The 27,032-nt window shown below is 42.1% G+C and overlaps 1 protein-coding gene across 1 annotated transcript in view; it reads left to right on the forward strand.

The window, feature by feature from the left end:
- Window positions 1-7,957: 7,957 nt before the first annotated feature.
- LOC147632216 (uncharacterized) overlaps window positions 7,958-27,032 on the forward strand; it is a 44,583-nt gene continuing 25,508 nt past the window's right edge. The window contains exon 1 of the mRNA XM_086808874.1: window positions 7,958-8,073. The gene's annotated coding sequence lies outside the window, so the exon portion shown is untranslated. The remainder of the gene's footprint in view (window positions 8,074-27,032) is intronic.

The raw sequence follows: 27,032 nt of genomic DNA on the forward strand, positions 1-27,032 counted from the left end.
TCATGGTTGCTGTAGCTCCAGGAGCACCTAAGAGCTCCACTCCACCATCGCCCCTGCACTCCAATGGAAGCTCGACCCTCCTCTCAATCTCTCTCTCACACATACACTCACATACTACACAATAAACATATAGCAGCTCTAATTGGATTAGGCAAGACGTAAGATAATGGAGAAGAAGAGCACTCTATTATAGTTGAATAATATAACAACTGGTGAGAATACAAATTGACCCTTATCTTGGCCCTAAGCATTCACACTTTGGCTAGCCATACTTAAAACATAGTTTCCTAGCTCTCCAAGGCCACCTAGGCTTGTGTAAACACTTAATCCAAGCATGCAATCTCAATGATTAATCTCGTGGCATGCCTGATTGCACACATAAAATATACAATATTAGTATGCAATCTCAATAATTAATCTCGTGGCATGCCTTTCATAGACAAATGGCAATCACACATGTAAAATATATAATATTAGCATTTCTAATGCCCAATGGTCAACTGAAGTGATGGTGTTTGCCAATGGATGGTGTTGACGTTGCAAAGGTGTTCAAGGGTTAACATATAGACAATAAGAAAAGTGAGATTGGTCACATTGAATTGTGATTTGAGAAGTAAGATCGATGATTGTAGAAGTAAGATCAATGTGATCGTAGAAGTAGGATCAATGACCAAAGATGTGAGATCGATGAGGTCAGATTGCGATTTGAGAAGTCGGATCAATGATCAAAGATGTGTGATCATTGGATCGTGTTCCTAGAAGTGAGGTCAATGATTCAAGATTACTATATCATCTAGAAGTGGGATTGTCTACGAGTTAGATCCCCATGGTAGTAGGTAAGATCTGAGCCTATTCTTGATTAATATTATCTATTGGGAGGAAGGCCACGTCAACGTAGCCTTTTCCTTGTGTATTGCCAAGAGAATAGATGCAACCCTACTATTCTTGATTTAATATTATCTAGTGGGAGGAAGGCCACGTCAACATAGCCTTTCCCTAGGTGTATTACCAAGAGAATAAATGTAGCCTTACTATGATGTAATGATTTGAAAAGTAGGATTGAAGATTAAAAAAGTGAGATCACTCAGTGATGTCGAATTGCAATTTGAGATTGAAGATTGATGATCATAGAATTAGGATTGATGATCAAAGATGTGAGATTGGTGAGTTGGATCACAGTCAGATCAATGATCAATTTAGATCAGAGTCAGATCAATGATCAAAGATGTGAGATTGGTGAGTTGGATCACAGTCAGATCAATGATCAATTTGGATCACAGTCAAATCAATGATCAAAGATGTGAGATTGGTGAGTTGGATCACAGTCAGATCAATGATCAATTTTGAGAAGTTGAATTGACGATCAAAGATATGTGATTGATAGAGAGAAGGGAACGAGCTAGCCAAGCATGTGAGTAGAGAAAGAAGGGGTGGGGCCAAAATTGTCAAATATGTGCTACATGGTTATGGCCTAGATGCACTCAAACCTTTAAGCAAATACAAAAAGAGGATGTTAATACTACATTTTTTATCATCCTTAAAGTTTTTTATAGGTGTTATCCTTAGAGTTTGTGGTTGTCAAGGAAGAACAAGGGTCAATAAAGGCCTAGGATACCTCTAGGTGTCATGTGCTATGCACCTTGTGCTACATTTTCAACTTGTGGTTGTGTTACGTATTGTGCACGTAGCACTAATTGTTAACTTTGAGAAAGACAAAAGGAAGTACTTCATGTTGCATGCATCACATGAAGATTATGTTAGCTAAAGCACTTGGAAGCACTAGGAATATTCATGGTTATGGTAATGTGGAGAGATGTGACATGAATTGGAAGGGAGCCCTATTTGGGACTTTGATAGAGGATCGCGTGAGATATGATTTGGCTATTATTGAGGTATCTCTTGCTGATTTCGATTGGTTTCTTGCAATGTTTAATTACTCAGGTGATCTCACTTATATGCCAAATTCCCATTGTTTTTAATTTTGTTCATGTAGTGAGAATTAAGATGATTTACTTAATATCAAAATTGGTAGGACCTTGTGTAGGATGGATTGATTGGTATGCTCATGTCCAAGAGTTGGTGTTTTAACATGTTATTATGATAGACTATGAGGGCTCCAATTGATCGACACCATAGTAAAAACCTCTATGTTGATAATGAGTGTGTCATCATCTTTGTCACTAATGCCTTTGGCATTTGCTAATCCATGTTTCATAAACATAGAAGTGGAAGTAATTTATTATAACTATGAATTATGATAATTATTATGTTGTGGGTGTTTGCACATGTTGCTTTCTAAAATTTACAAATTACAATCTAGAATTTATGTGTCGATGAGTACCATCTTGACCTACTCTACCAAAATCGTTCCATGTCAAGATTCACATTTAACATTCTATATCTTTTTGTTAGATTAAACTTTCTTTAATGTTTTGGACAATGATATATCAATTGTACGATCTAAATATATTTAATGTGCTTTCTATATTGTACAAATAAGGTGTTATATTGTTGATTTAAAATTTACAAATTAGGTTTTAGAATTTATATGTCGAGTATACCATCTTGACCTACTCTACCAAAATTGTTCCATGTCAAGATTCATGTCAACATTCTATCTAGATTTTTGCTATGAATGAGTTTTCTTTAATGTTGTGGATGATAATATATCAAGTGTTTCAAGTGTACGATTGGAGTATATCTAATGTGCTTTCTAGATTGTCCATACAAGGTTTTAGATTGTTGCTTTTTCTAGATTGCACAAATAAAACTTATGTGAGTTACATTATGGTTGAAACTTGTGAGGCAAGGCAATCCAAATTAAAACATGTAGTTGGAATGAAAAGTACAAAAATATCATGTGTGGGGATAGGCCACACACATGAGGTGGGGGAAGATTGCATTTGATAGTGTCGTGTAGAGCTAAGTATTTTAATGTGTTATTTTATTTGCTATTTTCAAGCTTGCTTTATGTTGATTGGTTAATTCAAAAATTGATTCCTTAATTATCTAGATGGAGATTCTTGTGCTAGTGGTATCAGAGCACGAGCTAGATCAATTTGTGAAAGAAATAGAAGGAAGAAAGGAATTGAAGGTTTAATTTAAAGGCTTGAAGACAAGGGTTCTTTTAACCCTTAAGTATGATCGATCAATAGGTAAAGAAGGGTGAAAATCCACCTCCGAGAGCTCAAAACCTCCTCCACCAAAACCACTTTTATCTCATCTTACCCTCTTTCAAAACGATGTAAAAAGCAAGCAAGGGAGTCTTCAAAACCACTTTTATCTCATCTTACCCTCTTTCAACTCGATGTAAAAAGCAAGCAAGGGAGTCTTCAAAACCACTTTAAAGCTTCTACTTGATCAATTTCATCATCAACCCTCAACCAAGGGCTCTCTAAGCAGCTCAAAATCTCTCTTCTTTCTTCACATTTTTTGCTTATTGAAAAACCATGGTTTTGAGGCTTAAGAAGATTAAGCTACTAAGCTTAAAAGCTTAGAAAAGCTCTAAAAAATCCATATTTTCAAGGCTTTTGGTGGTCAAATGACATGTTGGAAATTTTCAAAATTCATGGAGGGATTCAAAAATCTTTTTTACAATTTTAAAATTTCAGTATTGTTTTAGTCCCAAAAAACATTTTAAGGCATATTTTAAGCCTAAAAAGGCATAAAGTTGACCTTAAAAATCCAATAAAATCTATAAATTTCCCAAATAAATCTAAAATATATATATCTAAAAATTTCATTCAAATTTTTAGAGAAAAATTTCAGTTTTCAAGTAGTGGATGAAGTGAAGAAATAAAATTTGACCATATTTTAACCTATTTTCAAGACTCTTAAACTTGTACGGCCTTCTTCGGAAGAATTATGTGAAGCAAGAATTAAGTTCAACCTTCATACAAAGTGTTTGCTTAGTTTCAACAAAAATTCAAGCCATTTCATGAGTATTGAGCTAAGAAAAATTTGTGTTCTTTATTTATTTATTTGTAAATTTAGTAATGCACTTTTATTTATTTATTTTCTATGTATACAAAATGGCTAATTTACCTACACTACTTACAATGCAAGAGGAAACTATTGCACTTCAAAGGCAAGAAGTAATTGAGCGTGATCATTAGCATGTTTGAACCGAGTATCAAACATTCTAAGAGAAAACACGATTTTTTTCAAAACTGTAAGAGGAAAGTGATTATATTATACACACTGTTGAGACTACATTACGTGCCCAGAGTTCTTACGACTTAGATGCAATGCATTCACTTTCTAGAATTATGATGAGAGGAAAAATTCTCATGTGTTTATTACTTGGTTCAATTAAGTAGATCATTACTTTTCAGGCAAAAAAAGACAAGATTAAATGTGATGGCAATCATTTGATTAAAAGTGTTACTTTATGAACGTGACAAGCATCGATCTAGTACATGGAAAGAATTCCAAAGAAACATTTTCTTCCTTCATAGTACAACCCTAAAGATCATCAAAACAATGGGATTCTCTACACCAAGTGAAGAAAGAGAATGTATAGTTATACATCAACAAATTTTGGGATATTTTATTACAGGTTGAAGTGACCAAGAAGGCCAAAGAAAGAGAGCAAAGAAGGAAATAATTTATTGTCGGCCTTAAGCCTACCATTAGGAAAGATCTTAATATGTTTTATCCTCGTAATCTCATTTCTGCTATGGACTCGTCAAAAAGAAGGATGAGACGCATGAAATGTGTATAGATTATCATGCTTTAAACAATATTACTATGAAGAATTGATATCCGATGCCTCGAGTGGATGATTTGCTAGACAAAAGGATTAGACCTAACACTTCTCCATTTAGTGCTCCAACTCTTCTCATCAAAAAGAAGAATGGGGCATATTAAATGTGTATTGATTTATCGTGCTTTTAAACAAGATAACTATGAAGATCGATATCCAATACTTCAAGTGGATGATCTGCTAGACAAATGTGTATTGATTATTGTGCTTTTAAACAAGATAACTATGAAGAATCGATATCCAATACCTTGAGTGGATGATCTACTAGGGAGCACAAGTCTTTAGCGAAATTAACATAAAATCTAGTACCATCAAATCCGTATGGATAAAGGAGACATTTTTAAGACCTCCTTTAGAAGCCAAACCGTCACTATGAGTTTTTAGTCATGCCATTTGGTTTGATTAATGTTTCAGCTACCTTCAGCAAAATGATGAATAGAATATTTTTAAAGCATTGAATTTTTGTTGCAGTGTTTTTTGGTAATATTTTAGTTTTTAGCAAGCATCATCGTGAACATGAACATCATTTGGAACAAGTGTTCTCACTTCTTTAGAGAGAAGCAGTTCTAGCTCACCCTTGATAAAATCAGTTTCTTTCAAGAATAAATTAAATATTTAGGACATCCTATACTGTTGCTATGAGTACCGTCGTAAAGAGGTAGATGAAGGATTAGGTACTCGGAGTGAAGAAATGGCCCCAACTCTTGCAATTGGACTCTAAACTTTGGTAAGAGGGTGGGAAGGCTTGGCTAGGAGATTAGCAACAAGCAAAGCTCTCCATCAACAATTAATCTTCGTCGACTTAAAGATCACATGTATTATGCCTGTAAGATTCCTCCCCAGCCCTCTCAAAATGTTCGAAAGAGAGAGAAAATGTTCGAAAGAGAGGTTATTCAGATTTTAGATATTTTTGGATGGAAAAATATCTCTTCTTATTGAAATAAATTCTCTCATGTGTAAAGTGTCAAGTCAAATCTAACATTGTTGCTCATAGGGCAAGTTGAGATGGACTACTCTAGCATATGACTGGGAGTGTAGGTCCAGTGTAGCATATTAGGTGATAGACCCTCATCACATTGAGTGTGAGGGCACAACATGAGTAGAGCAAGGTGGAGAGGATGCACATTAGAGAGGAAGAAACAGTAAGGGTCCTAACTCAAAGATTGATTTTTACAGTTACTTGTAAAAGGTAAACTCAATAGTAAAAAAGGTAGCACATGGAAAGCACAAGGAGGAACATGGAGTGTGGGCATTTATTAACACATGTATGACACAAGGGTGCACATAGTGTGTGATTTGGGAGCTCCATGAGAGCCATAAAAAGATGTGCTTGGATCAGCTCTAATGTAAGGTGATCACTTGTATATGTCATTTTTGATACACATTCATTCCCTTGCAATAGAATGCTTGTGATCTCTTCTCTTCTCTACTCTTACTTGCTTGTGCTCTATTGGATTCTTGCATGCTAGATGGATATCTGAATAGGCTTGATTATAGGTTTCCCTCTTTCATTACTCTTTTCCTTGCTAGAGAACCATCGTGAAGGACGTTCTCTTTTTTCCTCCATCTAGGCATAGAGAGCTTTACCTTCACCCCATAGGTAAAGGAGTAGTTCGGTGTGACAATGGAGAGTGGATGAGCTAGTGACCTACATCGGGGAGCTGCATTGTAGATCTAAGGCAAGGCCCAATGACATATGATTTTCAAGGCTAAGGTAAGCTCTTGACTTGAACATACCTAGATTATATATATATCTCTCTCTCTCAAAGAGACATACAACTCTCCATCTCACACATGATAATCGCCCCTAATTGACCCTCAAAGCTTACAGAAGTGTTAATGGTGAGCCCACAAAGCCTAGCATCGATGTGTACAGAGGGAGCCTTTGTGTTGATCACCATCATGACCTTGTCAAGCAAATCTATCGCAATATCCCACACGCTGGATTGGAAAGAAGGACATGCAAAGCTTTCAACTCCTTTGACATCATAGAGGGCAGGTATGCGGAGAGAGTGGAGTAGATTCGAGAACAATGGAAAAATCCATGCAAGAGACAGAGGAGTTGTGAAGGATAACATGAGAGAATCCCTTGCGTGCAAAGTAGACAACTAGACACATACTAACTCAGGATTATTCTCATGTAATTTCATGCTAAAAAAGGCTTAAATGAAAACCTTTGCAAATGGCAATTTTAAAGCTAAAAAAAGGCTCAAATGAAAACCTTTGCGCAAATGGCAATTTTAAAGCTAAAATATATATTCTCTATTAATATACGAGCAGTACTAGAACGTTTCTTAGAATGCTACACCCATGTTCACCCACACTGCATTATAATATATCGGCATGTTTTCCTCTAATTATAGTTTTAAGGGGTGACTTGAATAACCTTCCTTCCAAGGGTGTATTATCTTTTTTTCTTTTTTTCTTTTTTCACTCACACATATATACACTTAAATAAGTGTAGTAGTAGTCAAAACAATTAACGTCACCAATAATTGATATTATTTAACATGTTCATGTGTAAGGAGTTTGTGAGAGGATCCTTATGTATTCAACAGTTGAGAGCATCTATCTACCTTGTATTACTCTCTAAATTATCACATGTGCACTTTTGATACTTTTGTTGATGAGCAGCACTATCAATTCTCTTACTGTAGGCTTACCTCTACTCCAAAGATAGTATAGCTTAGCTATGTTAAGGACTAGCACTTCGATTTTTTTACAAGCTTACAAGAAGTCACAAAAAATGATAGTGACTAAGAAACCACAATCACAATTGTTGGATAAGCTCTAGTTAGGCTAAGTTCAGATGAGGATGGAAGAAAAGTAGGCAATTTGAGATGGTAGCTGCTGCTAACGGTTCATCGAATAGGTGGGTCAAAGATGTCCACACTGACAAAGGTTCCAACATCAAGGGGTTGAGCGAGTGCTGCCATCTCCTTAGAGGACAACATAGAGCTATATATGTGGGGTTCTAACCTAGGACCCTAAAAGGGCCAAGAGCTCTAACCACTTGGGCTATGCCCATTTGTTGATCATACCTTCTCATAATCCCCCCTTAGGTAGGATGATTTCAACGTTTTCGTGCCCTATTTTGAGAGCCCTCACCTTACAACGAGGAGACCACTAGGGGAAGCAAAAAAGAAAAAAGAAAAAAACAATCAACTTTTAGTAATAATTAACATTAAGAAGAAAACGAGTGTGAACGGACTTATTAGAGCAAGGGCTTCGCTGCCAACAGTGCGCACAACGTTGGTGAAGTTGTTGGCTTCCCCCCCCTGTCTCCCCTTTGACAAGGCTCTTCTGAGGTATGTTGGTTTTTTGCTTTGTCGCTCTCTGCCTTCCACAGTATGTTTCCTCGACTACATCTGCGTTTAGAAAAGACCTCCGTGCGTAGATTCTGAGCAGGAATCAGGGTTTCAGCAGATCTCGATTTTCGGAATTGTCCAAAACGTGCTTTTTGGGTGGTGTTTTCAAAGAGAAGCTCTTACGTTAAGGGATTTTCCAGACCGATGGATTTTAGGGTTATGTCTTTCTCAGACAGAGTTAGCCTGTTTCCAGATTCAGACATGGTCGGCTGTTGATGGCATTATTTGACGGTTAATAACCATATGTGGTTTTTGAAACAGCCCTTAGAATCTGTCAAAGCCTCACCTTGTATCAAACCGTTTGCAGGATCCAAGTCCCTTGCTGCATCTTAGCTGTTTATTGCATTTGCAATATGACCTTGTGGTCTGCTTGATTCTCCGAGGTCATCTGTGAATTTTTGTGTCTGGAATGGGCCAGAAGCATTGTGAGCTCACTGTGCAAGTCAATTCTTGCATGCGTGGGAATATCTGTCTGTTTCCGGATGCTTCAGAGTCAGAAATGTCATGGATTTGGATGTGGTGACGTCTCTCAGCTTGTCTTTATTATCGTCTCCAGTCTGTCATTTTCTGCAGTTTGATTTCTCTAAGGTCACACAGCCACTTATACTATGCTTAGTGAGGGTAGGTAGTATGCAGATGTTACAATTTTGGATGTAGCGATGTCTCTCCACGGGTTCAAGTTGAGCGTCATCTACTGGCAATGCCATTGTCTCCAGCCTGTCGTTTTCTGCAGTTTAATTTTTCTAAGGGTATTTAGCCTTAGATCCAAGCTTGGGCAATGCCACAGAGCCACTTAGACCGTGCTTAACAAGGGTAGGTTTATATGCAAGACCCTCCCAGCACCTGAAGAGATAATGAGGAAAAAACTGAATTTGTAGGAGGAGGCTAGACCTGAATACATTTCTAGATTGAGGGGGTGCTTTTGGGATTATGATCCCACCAATAAAAAGGGGAACTTGCTACCTGCATCCCTTCATGAGGCATAGGGTACAGGGAAGAGAGTAGAAGGCCCAAAATGACCAGTTTGATACCCAGGTGGAAAGATGGCCGAAGAGTGGGAGTAGAGAGTGCTCTTGGATAAACGTAGGAAGCACTGCCAAGGAGCTTTTGGTCTAAGAAAGCGTGGGTACAGGGAAGAGAGTAGAAGGCCCAATAGATTGAGGGGGTGCTTTTGGGATTATGATCCCACCAATAAAAAGGGGAACTTGCTACCTGCATCCCTTCATGAGGCATAGGGTACAGGGAAGAGAGTAGAAGGCGCAATATGACCAGTTTGATACCAAGGTGGAAAGATGGCCGAAGAGTGGGAGTAGAGAGTGCTCTTGGATAAACGTAGGAAGCACTGCCAAGGAGCTTTTGGTCTAAGAAAGCGTGGGGTTGGGAGCAGGAGGAGCAAGAGACTAAAGGAGTGGAAAATATTGTCACATGGGCAAACAGAATAAGCCGCCTAGGCACAGTTAGAGGGAACTGCCATTTTTTAGCCTAGAAACGTGGAGCCTCTTGGTTTCCTGAACTATGATCAGAACATTCCTGTCTGATTTGCTCCATTCAGTGCATGTGAAGTTATGCTTTCCCCTGGTTTTTCTCACTATTTTCCCTAAAAACGTGGATTTTTATAATTCTCATATTTTTCTGCATTTTTTGATTCCCCAAAATTTTTACCTACTTGTTTCAGGCCTTTCCCAAAGCCCTGTTTTTCCAGTATCAACTGTTTTCATTTCATTTCCATTCCATGCGAGTCTGTGCCGATCTGCAGGTGGCTGGCATGAAGGGAGGCTATGTGCACATGCAATGCTGCTGCCCAATTGGCAGTAGATCTGACCTCTAGCAGGGGTCCAGGCAGCCCTATAAAATAGGCAGTTTAGGGGCATTCTCAACAGCCTTTTCCAGAGCAGCACAAGCTGCAGCAGATTCCAGCAGTTTGGAAAGGGGAAAGGATTGCAGACAATTTCCTGCTCCATTCCCACCTGCATTTTTGAGTGCACTCACACCGTCTCCCTTCAGCATAGGCCCTCTTCTGGCCATTGGAACCAGCACTGATGGATATGTGGACGATTGCTCAGTTTATGTTGTCTATTGCTTTCGCATGTCTTACCTGACAGCTGTTAAAGAACAACTATAACAAAACCATCTTCCAAATGTAGCTCAACTCTAGCAACATTATGTGCACCTCTTTAGCCCCTCCTCCCTTATTTTTAGAAAGATGTTCAGGACAAGTTTTTAGTGTTCTTGGACCCCTTACTTTTGGTTGACCAGCCCTACAGGCTGACAACTAGGGTTAAAAGTAATTAAATGCCTATAACAAAGGGATTTTAGGATGCACATGCACATGAGCGATGGGCGTAGGCACATGGGGCTTAGGGGCATTTACACATGGTGTTAGGGCTTGTGGGCCTTGGGACTATAAAAGGCACCTAAATCCGTTGATACATCGGAGTCAAAATCCCGGTTGTTGTTGGTACAGTCTCCAAGAAATCTGTGTATTGTGATGTCCCTTGTACACCAACTGGGTGTGCACGTGACACTATGTGCAGGTGTAGAGTGATGACTGCTGGATTGGGAGTGAAGCTCATCTAGTACATCTGTTACATGCATTGAGGTCGATGATCGTGGTAATGCACAACAGGGTCTTTTTTATACCTTTATGTGGTGGGATCTTTAGCATCCAATTCACTGAGTAGATAGAGAGAGGGAGAAGAGAATAGAAGTGAAGTAGACGATACTGTATTGGGTCCCAATTTACCCATTGAAGGCCCCTCCCCTTGCAAGCAAGAGTGCTTATATTACTTCTTTGGAGAATGCTGCACAATGCTTGAGAACAAGCGATATGATTGCCCAAGGCAAGGACGAGGAAGACCGTACATCGGCTGAGTATCCACCAATCCAAGGCACTGCAGAAGACTGTTTGGGCCACTTATGCAAGTCCAGATAGCTGTAGGACTGCACATATGCTGGCTGAATGCTGAAGAGGAGCTTCAGCGAAAGCTTGGAGATGATAGGATGGCTGATTGCTGACATTGTTGCTTGAGACTTTTCTGAATAGTTAATGATTACTGATTGGATGTGCTTGCTTTCATATGGTCTAGGCTGCTGGTCGGTTCAGCCCAGAGGCTGTCGGCCTGTTTTAATGGACCAAAAATGCTGTTTTAACAGCATTAAATGCTGCGCTAACTAGTCTTTTGCTGTCCCTAGACATGGCCGACACATTGCCATGTGGCCGACTTGTTGTTGCCTCTTTCCATGCTGGCCAACTGGTACCAAGAGGCACCTATTGAGTAGATAATTGGCTGCCTTTGGTCGCCTATGGTCTGTTGATTGCCCCTTATGGGTTGGCGCATAGATAAATCTACAATGCTCTACATGCTTGCTAATGAAGCCCTATTGCTAAGGATAGACCTCTATATGCTTTATCTGATGAATTCTCCAAGTGGGTTAAGAGGACTGACTCTAGATTGACCTCTATGGCTCGGAGACTAACCTACATAGCTTTTGCCTGACTGTCCTTGGATTGGGGGCTCACAGTGGGGTCATGGTGTACGACAAATATTCCTTAAAAAGAAAGGCATTACTTATGTACAAATGTTGCTTTGATGATCATGCCAGTGTGTCATTGTGTACCCCAGTGCAGGGTGTACGTGACATTCCCTAGGGCTTCCAAGTAGTCCGCCAATAATTGGGGTATGCCTGAAAGAACTCTTTATCTAGCTGTGCTGCTTTATGGGTTCCTCAGTCTTTAAACTTTGTATAAAACCATCGTATTCTTCGACTGGAACCATGCTTCCATTTGTGGAGGATTTCTGAAAATCTTTCGGTTGTCTTATTAGCCTCTGGAGATGGTGATACTTGTCTCGTTAAAAGCGAGGAGAATTGGCAACCAAATGTTGCCTCATACGGTGTCTGGCCAATACTCGATGAGTGAGTATCATTCAGGATTGCTTGAACCAATGGAAGGTATTGTTTCCATTTCTACTGTTGGTCATGGCAGCATGATTTGAGAACGTCAAAGGCCAATTGAATGTTGTTTGGCAATTTGTGTGGATGGAATGCACTGGAGAGTCGCAACTTAGTCCCAAAATTGTCAAACAATGCTCTGGGACGTGAATTTAGGATCTCTCTCTCATGTGATTGTCCATGGCAACCATAGCAAAACCGAATGAACGAGCGAGCTATGTACTTAGCTGTGGCTGTTTGCCTGCATGGAATGAGCATGTAGAACTTAGTGAATCTATCCACAATTGTTATACATCGTGTTTCTAAATCCAGCTGAGGCGGGAAGAGGGCCTACGAAGTCCATCCATGCAAGCTTTGCATGGGACACTTTGTTGTCCCATGCAAGCTATGTTGTCTTGCAGGACTGAATGTGTAGAATGATACACCTTTTGACAGAAAGGACCATCAAAGACACGGCCTGTACATCCGTGGAATCCCATCTTTTCTGACTCAACTCCTGGGGTTTTTTGAGCAACTCCTCTTTGAGGTGTTGTTGGCGGCAAGGTAGGTGGACGTGTCATCACCTCACACAATGTCCCAAAGCCCTTTGGCTACCAACAGATTCCGAATCATGAAACTCCACAAGGAGTAGCTTGATCCATCTAGCTTATTCTCTTGGGTTAGCACACCAAATACATCTCTTGCATTTTGAGACATGAGGTTAGATTCCACACTTTAATACTTGCAGGCAAATCAAAAAGCATGTACATGTATTGCCAGGCAACTCAATGTTCTTGTGCAAACTTTTTGCCTGCAAAAAATGCCAACCTCAAGCAAGATTATTCTCGTTGTAGATTCTTGTGGTGTCAAAAACACTCAATGCATGTATATGTGTTTCAAAAATCTCTGCCGTGTAACCTTGATACATGCTCCAAATAGAAAAGCCCTAGATTTTGCATACAATTTTGGCTTCAATTTGTGCTGGATTACATGAATTTTTGAAAACCCCCAAATTTTTTGTAAAAATCAGGAGGTTGAATTTTGCAATTAAGCATGAAATTAGCAAAAGCCCTAAATTTTTGTAAGTTTTGTAGCTTGAATTATGCAATTAAGCATGAATTTCAGAAAAGCCCCAAATTTTATTGAGTCCTGTACCTTGAATTTTGCACTAAAGCATGTAATTCATAAGGCCCCAATTTGTTGTATTGCTTGTATGCCAATTTATAATAAAAACCCCACAAAATGCCTAGATAAATGTTCCTTTGTACAACAGTTGTTGAAGATGCCACTATGCACTGTGTACCATCCACGTAAGTTGTGAAAAATTAATCCGCGTGATTGAGATGGCTTATGCGAAAGGATTCGGGAAGCACAGTGGAGTGCGCCAGGCACAAGTGTGCACTGTGGCAGAGGGGAAGGCAAGTAGGTGTGGTTAGTGTGGTTTGATGTTGTGTGGGAGGAGCTGGACCGGCTATGTTTTTTTGCGGCTAGGTCAGGCCGAGTTGTGGGAGATGGGCTACTATGTATGTGCATAGCTACACAGTGGGAGGAAGACTGGCTACCTTGTCGGAGGTGGGGTTATTGACACGCGGGGTTGTTTTGGGGATTTTGCCAGCAAAGACTAATGTATGAGAGGAGAGGCTCGATGGGATGGCTCTGAGACCTAATGATAGACAACCACAACAGCAGAGAGAGTGTGTTAGGGTTTCAGCTCAACCAAAACAAAGAGAGAGAGTACACAAAGGTAAGAGTGAGAATCAATGGAGGTGATGGAGTCAACCATCCACATATATCCATCCAGCATAATAATATGAAAGTACAAAGCAATAGATAGAGTGTCCTTTCACACTGGATATCCAAGTGGAAAAACCACATGGGAAAAGGTGCCCTTGGTTAGGTCTTGTTCACATGTAGCACTGTGCATTTGCCTTCAAAGATGAGTGTCATGTGCATCATAGATGCCATGGACATTTTCAGGGCGAAATCCAGAAGAGGCAGCCAGATAAAGAGTATGAACCAGGTAGAACCAGGATGATAGAGCACAGAGCACTTTTGGCAGTGTAGACTGGAGACAGGCGTGGAGAGCAAGCTGAAGATCAGATGGCTGTCGGCTGCAAGACAGGTGTTACTGGCTGCACACAAGGCTGTCGGCTGCTCATGGAAGTGGCCGGCTGAACCAGAAAACAGGGGTAGCAGCAGGCGCATCATGCTCAAGGAGGAGATCCAGTCAGGGCTGCGTTAAAGCATTTAATGCACTTATGATTGGCCGACCAGCAGTCGGCCAGCATAAAGGGTGTCCAAGACCCATATAAAAAGGCAAGGGTGCTTATAGATTGAGTCATTCGTTCCTTAATGGAGTGGATCATTAGGGTCCTCCTAGTTTAGGACAGGATTTTGGGTGTTCACCACCTTTTGTACAAGGCAGCCTATGGCTGTAGTAGAAGTACCTTTTTTGTACCACATGAATATACTGAATTTCCAGCACATCTCTCTCTCTCTCTCTCTCTCTCTCTCTCTACTCTCTCTCTATATCTGCGTTTTGCATCAGATGGTTTCCAAGAGTGTTTAGGGCTGAAAGAAGACTCTCAGAGCTTCCGCGTGTTACATTGGTATCAGAGCACCAGGTTCAGCAAAGCTAAACACTGATTCAGTCCCAGATGATGGTGTACAGGTCCAAGGTACAGGAAAGTACACGGATTCGAAGCCCAAGGCAAGGAACACAGAATCGGGAAGAACTCCCAGGAGGTTGGTTGGTGGTGTTCCACAGTGCCAAAGGGGATGGCAGTCCTGTGAGCCAGATAGGTTCCCGGGCAACGGTCCCAAGGGAGGTTTATCCTCCAAGGGTGATGTGAGAGTGCCAGACTTATTTCTCAGGAATGAAGACCAAGACGGTGTTCAGAGTCAGGACATGAATGGATTGTGGACTAGAGGAAAACAGATGCATAGATCTTCGTCAGAGACAGAGTGGTTTGGAGAACAGGCCAGGTTTTCAGAGAAAAAGGGTTGCCAGGGATGGATGATGATAGAGGGACTGCGAGAAAAGATTGGGATGATGACAGTCATCCAAGAGTAGGTTGGAATCCCGTCATCAAGTTTAGCAGAGGGGGATGTCATGTGCATCATAGATGCCATGGACATTTTTAGGGCTAAATCTAGAAGAGGCAGCCAGATAAAGAGTATGAACCAGGTAGAACCAGGATGATAGAGCACAGAGCACTTTTGGCAGTGTAGACTGGAGACAGGCGTGGAGAGCAAGCGGAAGATCAGATGGCTGTCGGCTGCAGGACAGGTGTTGTTGGCTGCACACAAGGTTGTCGGCCACTCATGGAAGTGGTCGGCTGAACCAGAAAACAAGGGCAGCAGCAGGCGCATCATGCTCAAGGAGGAGATCCAATCGGGCCTGCGTTAAAGCATTTAATGCACTTATGATTGGCCGACCAACTAAAGGGTGTCCAAGACCCATATAAAAGGGCAAGGGTGCTCATAGATTGAGTCATTCATTCCTTTATGGAGCTGAAAGAAGACTCCCAGAGCTTCTGCGTGTTACAATGAGTATATCATCTAAAAAGATGAACACAAACTTTCCTATGAGCTCCACAAAAACCCCAGACATCATCTTGTTAAATGTTGCCGGTGCATTGGTGAGTTCGAATGGCATCACCCCAAACTCGTAATGGTTGCTTTCAGTCCTTAAGGTTGTTTTGATCAAAACGTGATGATAGCCACTTTTGAGATCTATCTTCTAAAAGACCTTAAAACCATTGAGTCGCTCAAGAATATACTCAATCCTAGGCATTGGGAAGCTGTTTTTTAATTGTGATTGAGTCCCCTGGAGTCCACGCGTAATCGTGCTGACTTGTCTTTCTTTTACACAAATAGACATAAATCAAAGCACATTCGGCTACTTTTCCGATGGCTCTTCGGGCATGGATATGGAATGCTCCTATCTCCGTGAATCAGGGTAGGCTAAGGAACACCATCAACAATTGTGAAAGTGTCTTGCCTCCAATCAAGAATGGGTGCATACTCCCTAAACCATTGAATGCCGAGAATCATATTACACCCCAAGAGAGGTGAGACAATGAAGTCCCGTTGAAATGTGGCCTTTTTGAAGGGGACCGGGGCGGAGCATGCGCATAGGAGAGAGAGAGAGAGACACGATATGGTGGGGAGAGTACCAAAGTAGTCCGGTAGTGGTACTGTGAGCCCTCCCCTTATTCACTATATGTAATGAATAAGTGTATACACATGTGGGCGCCCGGACACGGGAGACCGCCCGGACGGCACAGGGGTCTTTAACCCCAACAACCTCCCACTTAAAGGCCAATGTGTCTTCAAGTGAGAACCCACTACCTACTAGCCTACAACTAGTATGTACAAGATGGACGAGATACGACGGATCTCATCCCACACCTATGGGCTCACTGTGTCGTAGTGCATCCGGCTCTCCGAGCATACCAATGCGCGGTGGAAGCCATGCAGAGATATCACCCATCTCTGCATCCTGTCTGCGAGAGCTCATGCACTCATGCAGGTATGTAGCAATGACCTGCATCTCTCCCCCATGCTGAATGTCCGTGGAGTCAGCCACCGCACGGCTCACAACTCCCACTGCAAATGCGCCCACGGCAAATGCAAGCTCGGGTCTCGACATGAGTATCTCATACATGAGACTCCCGAACGCTAATGCTACTCTGGCTATCTCGCATAGCCTCACCATGTCAGCCATAGCTGACGCATCAGGACTGGACTCCGCCACATATGAATGTGCTAGCTCCGGGGTACTGGCCAGTGTCCCCGTATCCACGTGTCCTGGAACCATGTCAGAAGCATCGTCATGCTCTAACTGTAGCATCTCGTCTGACATCAGCATGTCAAGAAATGACTGCACTACTGAAGCATCATCGGCATCTAAACCAGTCATCTCCGCCATCACACATGACTTCTCGCCCTCCGTTTAGATGGTACAGATGCTACAGGTACAGGGATGGCTGTGGTTGAGACGCCTCATGTGAGAGGCAGGTCTCATACTCATGAGAGACAGAGATCTAGATCACGTCGACAGCAGAGATGTTGGCATTGTGGTTATATGGGGCATATTAGACGTAGTTGCTTCAGGCGTATGAGGCAGCAGAGACGACAGAGTCGTGATGCTAGTTTGGCATTGACAGCAGTTGACAGTGAGATTGACTCAGCGGTTGAGTATCAGTGTGACGGTCAGGTCACCTTTCTCACTAGTGTTCCTTCATCGTATTTTGAGCCTATCGATTGCACATTATCTCCACGATGGTTACTAGATACGCATGCTACTTTTCATGTCACTCCGCAGCGTGACTGGTTTAGTAGTTTTTCTAGTGGGAGACTTGGTTGTGTGCAGCTGGCAGATGGCTCAGTGTATGACATTGAGGGTGCTGGAGACGTATGCATGTCTTTGCCTAGTGGTGCATCGTATACGCTTCGTCATGTACGTTATGTGCCGGGACTCATACAGAGTCTCATCTCAGTCTCACAGTTGAGTGACCAAGGATGCAAAGTTTTACTCGACGAGCATTCGTTTCGGATGCAGTGTGGATCGCTAGTCATAGCGAGAGGTGCGAGGAGTCACCTAGTATACCCTTTGCATGTCACTCAGATACGAGATGGTCTGGTCTCAGTGATACTCCTTTCATGCAGAAAGCGCGACTCTAGACGCATTTCTTTTGCAGATGAGTTGCATGGTGATGCTCAGACAGTGGTCGAGCATACAGAGCCCGAGGTGCATGGTTTGTCCAGCGTGGGACATGTTGAGAGTAGTGCTTACTCTAGAGATGCACTACAGGGACAGCAGTCACGAGATGTGACACAGGAGCCAGTGCATGAGATGTCTATTGATGGACATGTGGAGCATCTGTCCTCTATGGATGCACGCAACAGCATGGTGGGCAATCTCCGAAGCCATGACTGTCCACAAACAAGACAGACAAACTGCTCGAGTACAATATACTCTCCTACCCGAGAGTAGTGTGGCTGTCAATGTCTCCCACCTGAACCAAACGCGCCCAAATGTATAGAGACAACTGTAAGATGCTCTCAACTAGCGTGTGCTAGCTCAACCGAGCATCCAATGCACATGCACGGATTTTGCAAAAAATCCGGCAGAGTCTCCCCTGTATCTAGGAGAAACCCCCAGCTCGTCTACACGACGAACTAGATGCGAATGTGCATCCAACAATGCTAATATGGCTCCAACAAAGCTCACACACTTTGTTTACATGTACAGATGTCACACTTTGTTTACATGCAAGAGGCAGTCATGCATCCAACGCTGCATACATGGCATCCACGAAATGCCCACGCTGTAACTGAGCTCAAGCACGAGCTAACCTGTCACAAACCTGCCTGAACTGCATACAAAAGTGCATCAACCACTACCTGTCATGTCATCCACTGGGCGTACAAAACGCATCCAAATGGGTATCCACAACTGGGCATCCAAGTGTAGACATCAACAAGAGGATCACATACCTCTCATAACAATCTACACAAAGGGGCAACCAAAATGGGCATCCAAGTGTGGGTAATGACAGGAGGATCACACACCTCTCAAACTGTCACCCACACCATCGGGCATCCAAATGGTACTGTCCGAGAGAACTCTCGACCAGAATCACTGGAGCAATCGCGCATACAAGGCACCAACAACCGCTCACCCTCGATCTATACGAGGAGCATAAATGGGCATGCAACAACAAAGCACATGGCATTCACATATGAGGCATCCAATGATGCATACGAGGCAACCGTGCATAGCATCCAAGCGAGGGCATAAACGAGGATCAAATTCCTCTCACAAGCAGCACTACATGTTAAGTATACATGTAACAATCTCTGTGTCGAACCCGAGCTAAACCAAGCTCACAAGCTGTTGAGAAGCTGTGTCCTGCAAGAGGTCAAAACACTCTCTAATCCGAGAGCAAACTGCTGCCAAAACAATCTCACCAGAGAGCAAACATGTGCGGAATCCTCAACGCACAACCAAATCCGGCAGCAAGGTGGACTCTGCAAATTTCCTTAGCACCTGCGAACTGCCTCTTGTATGAGCTGCTCACGGTTTTGCTCCTGGCTGCCCACGCACACTATCCACTTGTCTCAAATCTGCACCTGCGAACACTGGGACACTATCCACTTGTCTCAAATCTGCACCTGCTCTGATACCAGTTGAAGGGGACCGGGGCGGAGCACGCGCATAGGAGAGAGAGAGAGAGACACGATATGGTGGGGAGAGTACCAAAGTAGTCCGGTAGTGGTACTGTGAGCCCTCCCCTTATTCACTATATGTAATGAATAAGTGTATACACATGTGGGCGCGCGGACACGGGAGACCGCCCGGACGGCACAGGGGTCTTTAACCCCAACACTTTTAAACCTTGAATTCAAACTGTTGAGCCTTGTGGGAAATGTGAGTGCGAAGACCAAGTGTGAATCCATCTACGTCCTGATGATGGGGTACAAGTGTACAACTCATCTTTTTAGCTAACCGAGGAGGAATGGCATCCTTAGAGCTGTCCACATCAAAGAGTAAAATGAAGTGTTTCCCCTTCGTTGTGCCATAAGCATGAATGTGGGCTTTCTTTTGCCCTTTAACCTCTCCCTCTTGCTTTCATCAAATACAATTGTCGGTATTGAGTTAAAGGTGGGTAAGAGTTGGATGGCATTAGTGGTCGATTTTGGCGGTGTGGATAAAGTTGTAGCGGTGGCTATTGTGGAGGTAGACGTCTTGGAGGCTTGTGGAGCCTACCACTTGGTACAATTTTTATTACCATGCCCCACGGTGTGGCAGAAAAATATTTGTTCTCCCTCTGTACGACGTTTGTTCGTTTGGTTGGAGATATCCACTAGTAATGCTCTCCTTGGCCTTTTTCTCAGTTGCTTTCTTAGGCCTGAATTTCCCATCTTTCTTGCCTCTTGAGGTGCTTTGGGAATCTTTCTTTGTATCGTTGCTATTATGAGCTCCCTTTTCGATTGGGATGATGACTACTTGGTGGTGGATGACTGCTGTTGGGGTTTGGAGCTAGCTTGGATCTGCTGGGGCTTACCTCCGTATAGCATCATTTCCTGATTTTAAGTGAGAGTAAGGACCCTGTTGTTGAAATAATACACCAAAATATCATACATGAGACATTGGGGATATGAGCATATGGTTCAAAGGTCTTATACCATCATACTATGGTCAAAGGAGGATCTAAATCAGCATATTCTAGGTAAGTGGAGGAGGATCTTACTTTTCCTCAAAACTAGGCAATGGGTGCTCACTTCAAGAGTTTATTAGGGTTAACCATGTCCTAATCACTTGTACTCTAGCCTATGTAAAAGGCTCGCATCTAACGGAAGAGTACAACACTCTGACTTTCTTATCATCTTGCTTTCATTATGCTGCTCATTACTCTAATCTTATGTGATTAGAGTAATCTCATTTTGCTTAGCTTAATGTTGCTTTCACCATGACTATCATCATGTTTGATCCACCATGAAAGCCAACATGTTATCATAGCTTAGGATTTCCAACATGTTATTATTACTCATGATAATCATGCTTACAAGCCCTTAGTTATTATAACCTAATTAGGATTAGTCACTAATCTCATCTTCTCAAAAGTTCATCTTCTCCATTCTCTATTGCTCATTTGCTTTGTTTTTCAAAAAAAATGTCGCCAACTATGCGATGTGGCTCTAGGTGCTTCACAAAGACTACTTTTGGCAAAGTTGAGATTAATACATAATTATTAGTGTTAATCATGTGCTTATGGGGCTTGAAACACATCTAGACCTAGTGCTATAATTGCCTCTCGAAGCTTTTCCAAAGAAGATTTGTAAAAGTCTTTCAATTTCACACTCCAAAGTGGTCCTTCTTTTGCACTATGAACAATTAATTGTCTCTTCTAATCAAGTGATTAATGCTCATCATTGAGGTGATTTTGGACCATTGGAGATTCAATCATACCATTGGGAACCTGCTATAGCCTCCCAAAGCTTTATATTGAAAAAGTCCCTTGATTTGTCCCTCTGACGATGCTCTATAAATCAGGGTATTTTTTTGCACAATTTTTTGGAAGGTCATGGCTTGGCTATCTTCATACTACATGCATAGTGCCAGGGATAATGAGATCATACATAAATAATAGAAGTATAGGGCCATTATCATCCCTCCTCCACCAATTTTCGTGGCTTTGAAGGGAATAAAGTGTTGGAGGTTAAACGTGAAGTGGTGTGAACACTACTGGGATGGGTGACCTCCGGGAAGCGGCTCCCAATTTTCTACATGGTATCAGAGCTAGGGAGGCATGTTGGGATGTTGTTAGTGGAGCTGGTTGACTTGCCAATTCCTCTCGATGGAGCTGAACGAAGGTCGAATGCGCGTATGACTAAGAAGGCCACGTCGTGCTGGTATGCGTAGAGTAATCACTAGTAGGCGGGCATATGCTGGAATAGCCGGGTGAAGTGTCATTAGAGCCTTTGGATACCCTACGTCCTGGCCATTGAGGAAGGGTGTTGGAAGGGCATGGCTTGGTGGTCTACATACCACATGCATAGTGCCAGGGATATGAGATCATACATAAATAATAGAAGACTTAGGCCATTATCATCCCTGCTCCATCAACTTCCGTAGCTTGGAAGGGAATAATAGAGTGGTGCAAGTTAAGTGCGCAGTGGCCAGGACACTATTGGGATTGGTGACCTCCCAGGAAGTAGCCCCCAATTTCCTACACAATTAACAAAAAATTGCATTCATTAATATCTTGATTAGTGCTAATGATCCGAGGTTTCTTGGGCATTTTATGGTTGAATCTGCATATTTGCATGTTGCTAAATCTCTATAAAGCATCAAATCAGATTTGCCCTTGGATTTGAGTGGTCAATTTGTTAATCCAAAACATGGTATAAATCTGCGTAAGCATTGTTTGGAACAATGGGATTTATGAGCTTGTATGCATCATGTAAATTATTGATCATGCTCATTAATTAGGTATACAAGGGCAAGATATTGGACATGGAGAAGACTAAGATCCCCTTATGTATATTTGCATTATCTTTTGAAAGGAGTGCACATCATTATCATGTAAGGCTTTATGAACACATTGAGAAAATGTCTTATCTTTGTCTACATGAATTTCATAACACAATGAAATTAAGGATGAAGATCAAGAGCCACATGAAGAAGATCAAGAGCTACATCTATATCAAGATCAAGAAGGAAGCATGTTTGAGCAAGGAAGAAGAAGCCTCATCTGGGGCCATCTTTATTAAGAACAATCGGACTTCCTAGACCAACTAGGGTCTGCCTACCTGTAGTCACTCCTCTTTCCTAAGTGAAATGTAATCATAACTAGATGTCTAGCATGTGTCATCATAAACAGCATTGTAAACCACCATGAGTAAGACCTATGGGCACTTGGATGGTCATCATAACTAGCATTGTAAATAGTAACTAGAGCTAGCATTGATATCATAGTATGAGGGAGGGTCTTACACCAAAATATCATACATGTGACATTGGGGATATAGGCATATGGTTCAAAGGTCTTATAGCCATCATACATGCGGTAGACTATGGTCAAAGGAGGATCTAAATCAGCATATTCTACGGAAGTCGAGGAGAATCTTACTTTCCCTCAAAACTAGGCAATGGGTGCTCACTTCAAGAGTTTATTAGGGTTTTTCTTAACGGTTAATCATGTCCTAATCACGTGTACTCCAGCCTATATAAGAGGCTCACATCTAATGAAAGAGTATAACACACTCACTTTCTCATCATCTTACTGTCATTATGGTGCTCATTACTCTAATCTTATGTGATTAGGTTAATCTCATTTTGCTTAGCTTAATGTTACCTTCACCTGACTTTCAGCATCATGTTTGATCCACCATGAAAGCCAACACCTGACGTTGCCACCAGGTAATTGCTTTGCTAGGGAGGTGAGCCTTGAGGTGGTGGTAAGTGGACTTTGTCTTGAGGATCTAAAAGCTTAGCCAAAGAAAGATATGCCACAAATTGATGAATAAACCGCATAATTGTGGGATGATCACACTTACCATCATACTTACTAAAATTTGGTTGAGCTCGTATGACGGTGGTGGTTGGGACGGTGGAGGAACTTGGACCTTATTGTGCCATTGTAGGGAGAATTGACAGCATGTTTGTTTGCATATATGCTATCAGCTCCTTCTGGTGCTACAGTTGCATATAGCATCTCGTTCAAGTCTTTGTTGGTGTTCTCGGGTTGCTTGGTGTGCTCGTTGTCGGTCTTTATGCGTCCTCGGCTCTTCGTTTATCATCACGTCGGGCTTCTTTGGCCCTTCGTTCTTCAGCTCTCTTGGCTTTTTTTTTTTTTTTTTTTTTGGGGGGGGGGGAGTCTTTGTTTCTCCATGATGAGGAACAATCTTTCTTTGAAAGTTCTTTTGGCTTTTTCTTTGACTGCTTCCTTGGCTTTTTCAGTCTCCTCTTTAGCTTTTTTTTCTTTTACTTTTTTTGCTTCTTCTTCTTTAGTTTCAATTTGTCGCGTGAGCAATTTGCTTTGCTCCATTATTGCTTTGACGAAGTCTTCACTAAAGTGCGGAAGAGTTTCTTTGGTGGTATCTTCTTTGTTGATCGCTCCTTCCATGTTTTCTTTGTAGCTTTTTGAAGAAGTCTCTCTTGACATTATGGAGGCTTGGGTGGTTTTTCTTGACTGCAATTTTACCATCCATGGGATGCTCTCACTTTTGGGTAGCTAAGTTGGGTCACAACCTAGCTTTGATACCAATGTAGCATGCAATAGGTTGATCATTGTAACGTGCAACAAAGCCTTCTCTAAACCTGTGAGTTTATGCAATCCACTTTACTTTAAGAGAGAAGAGTAGAGATGAGAGTCGACACTAGATTGGGTCCCAATTACCCACTGAAGCGCCCCTCCCCCCCCCCCCCCCCCCCCCCCCCCCCTTTGCAGGTAGAAGTATTTGCTTGTATTACTTTGGAGAACTTTGTACAATGATGAGAATGACAATTGTGGAATGCAAGGACGAGGAGACCGAACGTAGGCTGAACCATATGCTGAACTAATAGCACTTATGCAAATCGAGAACTGCTGAGGATATGCACATATGCTGGCTGAAGATGAGAGGATCTTCTATTCTGCCTTGGACTGAAGCATGGAGTGCTTGAGGCTAATTGTATGCTCCAAGAACCTTGAGGGAACTCATACATGCATGTTCTCTTTATTTGCATGCTGAAAGATTGATGAATGAATGATTTATGCAAGGGACTAAGGGCTGCTTATATAGATGATTTTGCTGCTGGTCGGTGTATTATACTGCCCTCCGCCAGGATAAAAGTCCCACGACTTCTGAAAATAAGCTTTTAATGCCATCACCTTGCATTTAATGTTGGCATTAAATGCTGGTCCAACATTAAATGCTGGATGAACGTGTTGTATGCTGGACTGGACTGTTTACAGCCTCTGAATGCTATCCGACTGGATGATTAGGCAGTGTGTGGTGTGTGAACACCATACACAAGGCATCCCTATATAGGGCTGCATTATGGGCTGACCCATATGCACATGCTACTAATAATACTTTCTAATAATGCTATGGTTGACATCTACATGCACTATATGCCGAATTCTCCAAGTGGGTAAGAGAACTGACACATGTAGATTCTCTAAGGTTTGGGAGATTGACCTACGTAGCTTGTGCTTGACATGTCCTAGATTGGGGCTCACATTGGAGCCATGGCATACGACAAATAATCCAAAGAAGGGTATTAATGCTGTATGATGTTACATGAAATGCTGAGCCAGTGTGTCACATAGCACCACAGTGCAGGGTGCATGTGACACGGGACGTAACAAACTATGCCTATGTGATAGGTTTTCCAAAATAGAGCGAGAGGAGTGTTGCAAAACTCTAACATAAGCACACACAAGCAACCCTAAAAAGTGTTATTTGTGTTATATACAAATGAAAATGTTTACAATTGAATTTTAAGCACAAAATAATATTGAAAATGTTTACAATTGAATTTTAAGCACAAAATAATATTGAAATGTCGATCCCTAATCCTTTGCCTGTAGCCCAACATCGCTTTAGATCAAGTCTGAGAGACCCATTATTTCAAACTCATTCTCCGCTTGGAGGAATTCATCTCGAAACAGTCTCAAAATCCGCCCAAGTACTCCGTTTATTCCTAAGTTCTCTCCACCATGTTAGGGCTTTTCCCTTTAGGAGACCACTAACCATCTGAATCTTCTGGGTTTCCGAGAACGGGTGAAACTTAAAGTGTATGTTTCAACGATTCAGTTAAGAGTCAACCACCTCCTAGGTCCTCTCCTTTTTTTCACTCACAAAAGCCTTGGGTGCAAAAGAAGGAGCTATTGTCGCTGGTCGTGTAGGAGCGGTTGCACCAACCACTGCTCGCCGAAGTACCACCACCCGATCTCACAAAAGTTGGATTTCTTCTTGGAACTCTACTTGGACTTGTGTCACCTGCTCCTCCAAGTATGTTTTCTCGACTCCTTTAACCACCTCTTACTGTATCTCTAGATGTTTCCCTGACCTTTGAGGATGATCTTCCTCATGGTTGGAAATGTCATCAATGAAGTAAGTTACATTGGTATCAGAGCATACGGTTCTCTTTCACTTCTATCGTGAGAGATGATCATCGTGAACACTAGCTATCTCTACACTTAGAACATTATGGACAGCCATATAATGAATGTTGGAGATGCTAATACAAGAGGCAGGGACAATGAAATGCATGCCTCCAATGCTTTACAAGATGAGCAAACTCATGTGGTGCACAATAGGGAACATGTATATGTGGGACAGTCGTCCCGTGGCAAAGAGAAGATGCAGGAAGAAGAGTCCATTGTCTTGAGGGCTGAACTTACTCGTATGCAGGCTCTTCTCCATGCACAACAAGAAGAATTGAATCTCTACCGCCACGAGGATCCATTGGTACATGACCGTTTGAAGGCCAAGAAAGCTGAATCTTATATGGATCATGCAATGGCAATGATTGCTCAAGAGTTGCACATGCAACCAAGGGATGCAGCACGTGCATACTTGGCTCGTACCGAGGATGTCTATGGAGAAAAGGCAACCATCCCACATGTCTTGGAATCCCCACAAGTGCTCGAACAAGAACTTATGTCTAAGAGGATGAATCTCCATGCTATGGAAGAGAAACAATCAGTGACTTCACGCCATGCAAGAATACCTTATGTAGCCCGTGAAGGATACAATGTTTATGGCAGTGGTCAAAATGTATGTTAAATGCCATTGCCGGCTGAAAATGTGCATGCACAACACATGCCACATGGGCTGCAATTTTCTTTTGGTGCAAGTATTCCGCGTATCTCTCATACCATTCATGCCTTGGAGTGTGCTCGTGAGGGAGAAGTTATGGTTGAAAATGTATCAATGCATGTTGAGGGGCCAGCCATGCCTCATGCTTATAGGGCACATGCATCTATGCCTTATGCATCACCTTTTGGTCCAAAAATGATGCCAATCTCAGGGGCTGTCCCAATGGACAAACATGGAGGAAAACATGTTGAGATGCACACACATGCATCAAAGTCTCGTGACTTCAAAACCGGAGACAAATCTGTGAAGTTTGACACATATCATGGGGAATATGATGCATCAAAGGCACTTGCTTTTATTGCCTAGTTTGATATTGCTTTCAGTGATGAGGATTTCACTCAGAAATCCATGATCCGGCATGTAAGCATGCTCATGAAAGGCACTGCTGTCCATTGGTGGCTCACGGAGAAGCTCTTACCGAATCTTGTTAGATCATGGAAAGAGTTCAAGGAAAGGTTCTATGCTCAATTCTTGCCTCCCAATGCATTGAATGAGATAACAAATGAAGTGGGATTGGGTAAAGCAAAATGAGGGGGAATCGGTAAATGCATATGTACAAAAGTTTTGGAAAGTGCTTTTGGAGGTGT

Source organism: Cibotium barometz, chromosome 14, assembly GCF_041138505.1.
Source record: "Cibotium barometz isolate CiBa-2024 chromosome 14, ASM4113850v1, whole genome shotgun sequence".
Classification (NCBI taxonomy): Eukaryota; Viridiplantae; Streptophyta; class Polypodiopsida; order Cyatheales; family Cibotiaceae; genus Cibotium; species Cibotium barometz.